The sequence below is a fragment of the Xyrauchen texanus genome, chromosome 25, assembly GCF_025860055.1.
Source record: "Xyrauchen texanus isolate HMW12.3.18 chromosome 25, RBS_HiC_50CHRs, whole genome shotgun sequence".
NCBI classification, from domain to species: domain Eukaryota; kingdom Metazoa; phylum Chordata; class Actinopteri; order Cypriniformes; family Catostomidae; genus Xyrauchen; species Xyrauchen texanus.
In genome coordinates this window covers 28,276,202-28,285,277 of record NC_068300.1, presented here as the reverse complement: position 1 = coordinate 28,285,277, position 9,076 = coordinate 28,276,202, and positions in this window count along the sequence as shown.

Below are 9,076 nucleotides of genomic sequence, written 5' to 3'. Positions count from 1 at the left end.
TTACACATTCTTAATTGGATTTAAAATTGTATTCAGGATTTAGAAAAATAGATTTATAGAGCTAATTCTTAGCGCCATATTTGATTTTTGACATGCGTGAAAACAAGGCTGGGTTACAGTTGTTTAACCCTTAAATGCATGATCATTTTCTCAAACACTTGTCTTAAGAGACCTGGCACTTATATGAAAAATGAATGTACAGAATGCCCAGATAGTGTTCAAATTTAAAAATATTTTCAAGACAAATCATCATATTTTATGTGTTATTTTTCATAAATCAAAGAGATAATGCTACAAATCAGGACAAATCTAGAACACTTTTCACACTGAAATTTCATGAGATGCAACTGGCTGTCAAACACATATTGAACTACACGTAACGCGTAATCTGCACATAAGATACACATCAGCTACACCTATGTTAAACATACATTACATATGTCTTTTCTCAGGCACTTATTGAGTCTAAATAGAGGAACAACTTACATAATTTCAGTAGTGCACCCAAATGACAATAGTCATATCATGTGTTACACTTGCTATAGTTTAATTCAATGTTGATTCTACATCAGCTAGCAATGCCAAATGGAAGTCAAATCAATCACTGAACAATCATCACCACCTTGAGAAAGAAATAACATGTATATGTGTAAATGCATATAAAATACTGGTAATTCACCAGTTCATTTTTGCAAAGAGAGTCGGTTGGTTGCAGGTTGCAAGATCTAATTTGGTGATCCCCCTGCTCGAATACCCTTTTGGACATGAACAATGAACACCCTAAATTTGACATCTTTCTCTCGTCTGACTGCTGTCCACCTCTCTCTATTTTCTTCTTGTGGAAAGTCATGGAAGCGTAATAGTGGAGTTCTCCTTTTGCTGTTGAAGCAAACAGTAATGCAAAAATAATATTTGCTGTGGTCTAACGATCACCGCTATAAAAGTTTATTCTGCAATAGTTTATGTCCATGATTTTGACTTTATCAAGTTATGTTATGCACATATAGATGAGTGATGTAACTCTTTTTGTTGTGTATTTATCCTTAAAAAAAGCTTTCACAACCTAAGTCTGATTTCTGTGAGAAGAGTCTGTTTTTTATTCAAACGTGACACATATGTTAGCCATTCATTTCACTCAATGGTTGTCATATGTTGAATGTTGTAGTCTTAATCAAAACATCAAGCTTTCACTGCTGCGATGTAAATCAATCTGTATTATTTAAAAGAGAATACATTTATAAATTAAAAGAGAATAAACGTACACGTTTCCCCCCACGGACAATTTCACATGTAGCACACACAATGTCAAATGTTGTTGGCCTCTCTGATGATTTGTATTCAAGAGAAATAACATAGCTCTAAATCTTTCAAAATGTGCATTTGTAATCTGTAGGTGGTAATCTGAGCAAAGCTTGCGTTGCACCCAGATCTTTTTGGCTTTTCGGGCCTTCTTTATTTTCAGTTTTTGAACAAATTGTTTTGATAACACAGCTCAGAGTACACCACATTTCCTGTTTACATGCTAGCCAAAGAACCTCAGCTGGAGAGTGTTGGTGTTTTTTTAATAATGATAAAGTGATATACCATAGATTAAACAGAGTGTATGCTTAATCCAAAACTCTTTTATCAGACCCATCATTAAAAGCAACATGTGTGTGCAACATGGTAATGGTCCACCTTCCCTCCTCCATAGGAATTCACACACACACACACACACACACACACACACACACACACACACACACACACACACACACACACACACACACACACACACACACACACACACACTTCACATAGCTAGCAAGTGGCCCTGGCATGTATTAATTCATTAAGATCTGGGTGGGTATGTACTGTATGTGTGTTGGACCATCACTATGTCCATGTAAATCATGTAAGTAAACTCATACTAATGTGTACATGAGGTCACAGATAAATTGGGGTTCCCTGATCCACCTGGTACTGGCATGCTTACAACTGAACTGAAAACTGCAACCAGCCACTCTCAGTCTGTGATAATTTCTAATCAAGCTATCGTTAACGCAACATCGTGAATTTCAAAAGCAAACAAATCACAGGCTGGCAGAAACTCTCTCTCTCTTTAGCTTCTTTCTTTTTTGTCTGGGTTGTTCTAAGGAGACGTTCATATTGAATGTCTACGCTGTTTTTCTGTTGTTTTTCTACGTAAACGTGCTGTAGACAGACGTCTTTGACAACTTTGTTGAGTTTAAAGAACTTTAACTTTTAAAAAAAGCATCTCAAGACACCTGCTTATGTTACATTTGTTGAGTTGCGTCTAGCTTTTTTAAGCGCAATAACGCATTAGATCTTAGTGGCAGTGATTTTCAAACCTTTTCCTTGGGAGGATGACTTTAACAGTAAACAAAAATTCTGGACCACCTAACCACCCAAATCTGAGGGAAAACATCAACCACATACATAAAAGGTACAAAATACCCACAGTTGGGTATAAACTAATGCGGGGCTAGTTGTAACACACATCTTTTGAGTTTCCACACCATCTGGTCTGATGGGACTTTAGTTGAACATTTGTTTAACCATTGCCATATCAATATAAAATTTGCCAAAATTCAAAAAGCCTTGAAAGATATCACCAAAAGTTTATTTAAGAGTACATTTTCATCTTTGTATTTAGGTGCTTATTTAAAACAAAGCAAAATTGTTATAATTTTAATCTCCAATTTGTTAGCTAGTGCTTAGCATAATCGTTGCTCAGCTAGCCAACAGTATTGACTAGCCAAGTTTAAATCCCAGAAACACTGTTTTACAACGTGCCCCTATTATAACGAATGATATGCAATTCCATGCAGTCAACTGTGCAATTAACATAAAGTTTGTTTATGTGTATGTTTGTGTTGTGTCTTCATCTATTTGCTAGCTTCATTTTTGGCCTGTTCTATGGCTTTGTTGTGTTCACTGTTAAGTGTAAAAAAAATAAGCAGTATTATTTTATATGGCAATGTTAATAAGTGGGTTTTATTGACATAATATTTTCGTTTGTCTTCTATGAATTTTAATTAGATCATATACAGTTGGTAGAGATGGATTTTAAGCTGTTATATGGCTATGTTATAATGTACTCCTCACCTGTTACAACGTCCCACTCTTATATATATATATAAGATTTTACTTCTTTCCTTCTATCTAGATAATGACAAAATTATACAAGGTATTCATGAAACCAGACCACATATTTGTACCAGTCATGTGTCAAATTTATATGAAAAAGATAAATTTTTTGAACCCTGAGTGCCCATTTATAAAAATTTGAGAAAACCAAAAAGTTTTAGTATGTGCCCTACTCTCAACTAGTCCACAAATTACCCTTAATTATCCTTAAAATGCCCTTACGTTATATCTTGCAGTAGGGTCATTCCATGTCAACTCAACCAGAGGTCCCCAGCTCAAATGTTGTTTTTACTGAAAGATGAAAGATAAACAGAAATGACGATGCCATGGATTAATATTTACTGAGTAATGCATTATTTTGTAGAGGGGAGCCAAATTGTGGGCCAGGCCAAAAATGTTATTCGCTTAGAAACAACTCAATGAATCAAAATTACTTTACCTTATAAAAATGAAGATACAAAGAAGAATGTTTTTTTCTGATTTCTAAAAGGAGATTTAGATATACTTATGGAATTAGCCACTCCAACACCAATAAAAGGGTTTTCTTTTTTGGATTCACACCATTGGCATACAATGCAACAACGGGTGCTGAAATACCTACCAATCTCTGTGTGAGAATAAAACAATGATGCTGCCACTTTCTTAAGTTTATGTTTTTTTTTTACATTTAACTTTGCTCCAAAATCATAGGTGAAAAATGTCATTTTGACCACCCTCTACAAAATAATGGATTACTCATTAAATATTGATCCATTGCATTTACTCTTTTGGCTTTCATCATCATTTCTGTTTATCTTTCTTTAGAAAAAGTAGGCCTATTAACAAATCAAAACTTTCAGCCAGGGAAGTTTTTAAAATTTGATTGATTTGTCATGGAATAACACAAAAGCCTCAATTGTTGCTAAAGCGTTACATTGGTTATTATTTAACTTAAAGCAATTACACTGCTACTTTTATCCCATGAACCTAAATAAGCCAACTGTTTGCTAGCTAAGAAGTTGGACCTAATACTTCCATACAAGTTCATTGTTATGAGTTGATAAATCAGTTGATTAATTCACCGTTGGCTGATTTAGTCAATTATCAGACCATCTAAATTGTCTTGATTTCCCTATACGGATCACAGTCTGAAGACTATTATTTTAAGGTTTGGCATAGTGACTTTGCAGAATTATGATAATTCTCAACTGTAATGGGTCTAGTCAATATATTGCCATTGCTGAATGACCAATGAGCATTTACTGGGCAAGCAGTTAAGACCACAGTGTCTCCATTCACTTGTTATATCTCTCATCATTTCCTCCTGATCTCTGTCATCAATGTGTCTCTCTTTCCTGTGTCTACTGCCTTCTCTTTATCCCTGCTCTCTAATGACCTGGCCCATCCCCCATCCATTGAAATGTTCGTATGTGCTTGCATACACACACCAGACACTGTTTTTCATTGTTAGAGATGACTGTGATGATAACAAAGCGAGGGAGATTCGGCTCTCACTCTCTAACGGCAAAGTTCTGAAACTTCCTTCAGGTAAGGAAGCGAATCAGACCTTCAAAGGCCACAAGATCAAGGTTAAAACAATCGGTTCTCATTGTGCGCTCATGCACAGAAATCACTTAGCTTTTACGATGAGAGAGGGGAACAGCAACTCAGAGAACAAATGTTTCCTCTTAATGTGAACTTACACAGTAAAGACAGTTTAACAGGATATTTCACCCAAAAATCCAAATTCTGTCATAATTTACTCACTCTCATGTTAAACCCAGAAGACTTTCTTTCTCTAGTGAAACTTTCACTTATCACTTATTTTTACCATACAATAACAGTGAATAGAGAATGAGGCTTTCAGGCCCCAACATTCTGCCTAGCAATTCTATCTCCTTTTGTGTTCTATGGATGAAAGAAAATCATCTAGGTTTGAAACAATTAATTCATATTGAAATGTGAATTGGCCATCCCTTTCTGTTCATAATATCACACTAAATGTGTTCAGAGATGTGCTAGTGATGACTAAGGTACTGGAACTCTTGCAACTCTTGACTTCCTGTGTGATCATGTTGCATCATATGCACACATCACTTCAGGAAAGACAGGATTAGAATCATCTTAGAATGTCACGTTATCGCAAAGTGCATGGAGAGTCCTATGTGCCTGTGCAGAACATTGCTGGGTCCACCCAAGTCTCTTATCAGACACAAACAGAGCGACTGGACTGACAGACTCACAGCTGATACTGCAGGCTGTTGCTTTTACTTTTGGGCTTGAATTATTTCCTGTATATCACTGGGAAGAGACTCATACATAGATGTAGGGGATGATAGGATAGAGTATGTAAGGAAAGGATAGTCCAAAATATTAACAGAGAACATGGTACAAATAAAGAAATGTAAAGGATGGCTGAATTGCTGATGGCTTTCTATATGGAAATTCTTATATTCTGTTTGATGGGGGATTATAAATAGTAATTGGCCCAGGTCCAATTTTCTTGCAAAAGTCCCTATAAGCGGTTTGGTGGCCCTCATAGTCACAGGACCCTATAGAGGGGGCCATGTATAAGCTGACAGCTGGGGGACCACATATTCAAGCTTATATAAACATTTGTTTTCAAAGTTGATGGGCTACCATACCTTGCAGACCCCTTGTAGTCAAGGGCCCCATGGCACTGGCCCGGATCATAATGCACAAAATGCTGTTTGGGGTCTATTTGTTAGCTTAAAGAACACACATTTAACATTCAAGGATCAGGTTAATCACATGAGTACTCATTATTAACAAATTGTGAATCATGATAAAATGCTTAACTATATGGTAAGTGTAACATTTCTCATGTTTGCAGTCTTAGAGACCTCATATATAAAACAATGTATTGAATTTTCACATGTTCTGATTGATGGACACACTAAAGTGATACACTGCTGCCTGTTATATTGTTGTTCTTTGAAATTTTGACGTTGATGCTCTCCTCTGCACTCTCCAATATGCATGCTTTGTGCACGCATCAAGCGTGAGGATTAATCGAGCTTCAAATCATGATCTCGACCTAGAAAACTGCACACTAAAATCCCTAAAATTGTCATTACTGCAAATACCAAGTTGTCTTAATTAAGTATTACTTGAAATGTTATGTTTTGGGCTCATAATTCAAAAGTTCATTGAACTTATTTATCTAATCCATAGACTTAAGATTTTAAGTGTAATAAGTCATACTATTGAATACAAAATGTAGGCTATGGGGAATACCCACAATGCTTAAGTTGCTTAAATTATTTAATTATGTTTCCTTGGTCAGAGGGAAGTTATGGGGGCATTTAAATAGCTGTTATTAAGAATGTATATATTGTTGTATTATTTATGTTTTTGTTGCAAATAGTTGTTTCGTGTGATGTCACCATTAGGGTGATCTGTGTCTGCTTTGGCCAAGTTGGACCCTGTTCTCCTTGTGCATGTGCAGCTGAAGTGTAGGTATGTGTACTGGTCCTACTTGACCCGCCCAGAGAGTGATTCGAACAGGTGTTCCCGGCATGAGAATCGGATGCGCTAGCAAGGAGGCTATAAAAGCCATGGCCTCTAGCCTCGGTCACTAGTGGGACTCTTAAAGCCAGGAGAATGAGGTTTACACGCTGCACAGATATCACATACCAGCTGGCTACGTTACACTCACCCCCCTAAACCTCCCTCCCATCCTGGTCACGGCACCAGTGTCCCCGGTCCTACTTGACCCACCCTAAGCGGAATTCACATCAGCGATCCCCGGCAATGGGAGTCGGACACACTAGCAAGGAGGTTATAAAAGCCATGGCCTCTAGCCTAGGTCACTAGTGTGTCTCTTAAGACCAGGAGAGTGAGGTATATACACTGCACAGCTATAACATACCAGCGTGCTACCATTACATATGCATTTCTCTTGATAATTAAGTTTATTTAATGTCTGACCTATAATCAGTTATCATATTTACTTGAGCTGTGATATTGTGATCTAAAATGGTATCAATTTAATTAAAATGATTAACAACAGTAGAAACATCAATATTTGTATAGCAAATCTGAGTTAAGTCTACTTGCATCACGGTAGATAACTCAACTTAAATAGTTGTGAATTAAATAGTTAAGTTCACTGTACTTTAACGCAAAGTTAATTGAACTGAAATTATCAAGTTTTGGGAGACCCCATTACTCAATGGAATTGAGGGAACGAGTTTACTCAATCAAATGAATGCAATTAACTTATTAGAATTTTCAGTGCAGATGTCAAGATTTATTGTGAAAAAAGAGTTATATTTTTTATTTGTTCCGATACAAAACCGATCGTATTGCTTCATAAGATTTGGATTAAACTACTTGAGTTATATGAATTACCTTTATACTGCTTTTATGTCTTTTTTGGAGCTTGAAAGCATTGGAACTCATTGACTTACATTGTATGCATAATTTCACATTATATCTCCATCAAAATATCTTTGATTGTGTTCCACAGAAGAAAGAAAGTCATACTTTTTTGAGACATCAGGGTGAGTAAATGATGAGAGAATTATTATTTTTGGAAGAACTCTTTCTTTAATAACTGATAAAAGGGGTCTAGAATCGACTCTTGGAATTGATTCCATCAGTTACGAAAACCTGGAATCAGAATCAGAGTTGATTCCAAAATTTCTAGAATCAAACAGCCCAAGTCTGACGGGTTAAGGTGTGGTCATTGAACAAAGATGACATCAACACTATATCAAAATAAAAATATGCCCAGACACCAACACTCCACAAAGAGGCTTGGCTAACTTGTAAACAATTCACATGTCCCCCAGGAAAGCAACAGAAAGACCCCTTGCAAAGTATAGATCTAATTGACTTAACATGATGATGACATGTGTAGAATATTGGCATCACCCAATACGCAGTGGCTTCTACAATTTCAACCATGTGCTTTTAACCAAACACACACACATACACAAAAAAACATGCCCTAAAGTCCCCAGTTCAACCATGTGGAAGGGGGAAGAAAGGAGCCAAAGAGCTGATTTTGAGCGCCAGGGACTGTTCTGGTGAGGAAATCCACTCCAGATGTGTACAAATCACCCCCTGCTTAATTGCCATTGTTGTTATCATCAATGGCTTGTTTTGCATGGCTTCGATGACTTTTTAAAAAGATGGCAAGCTCCTCTGAGAGAATGTGTTTTTTTTTATTTGCTAGCGGCATAGTGGACAGAGACATAAGACAAAGAGGGAGTACAGGAGAAATTAGGATGACACCCAAACCTGTTGGAAATTTGACTACTGGCTACTTACTCATAAACATCCACAGATGTTCTGCCAATGCCCTTCAACAACCCTCTGCCGGGCTTATTTTAGGCTGCATGTGTGTTTCCTCCTTTCTGGTTCCTGTCATCATGGCATTCAAATAAAGAGGCAAATATTGGCTTTGTGAGTCCCATGGTTAATCAGAGAGCAATTAGGAGCTGGTCGAGATGGAACGGAGAGCTGACTTTGCTTTGAAACTCACTCTCCCGTTATTCCCCATAATAGGTTTTTTAACAAGAACTTTTGAGGTGGAGAGGGGAGAGGTTTTACTGGGCCGGCAATGTGGTGTGTGGCGTTTCACAGAGCACTTTAAAATCGATCTTGAGCATCTAAATGACAGACCACCACTCCACTGTATTCAAACTGAATAAAGCCCAGCCGCAAAGTCCAGGAAAATATAAATAAACAAACAATCAGATAATGAGTCCTCAGCTGGAACTTGGAAATAGCGCTTCCTTTTAAACGGGTGCACAGTCTTTGTTTGGGCTTGATTTAGAATTAAAAGAGAAAGTAGGCAAAACAATCTGACCAAAATGTGTGGGATCTTGATGAACAGAGGCAACATGTGTAGGTTTGCTTCTCATATTAAATGACCTCTTTGATTTTTGAACGACGCTCTTCTGGACTCAATCAAGTT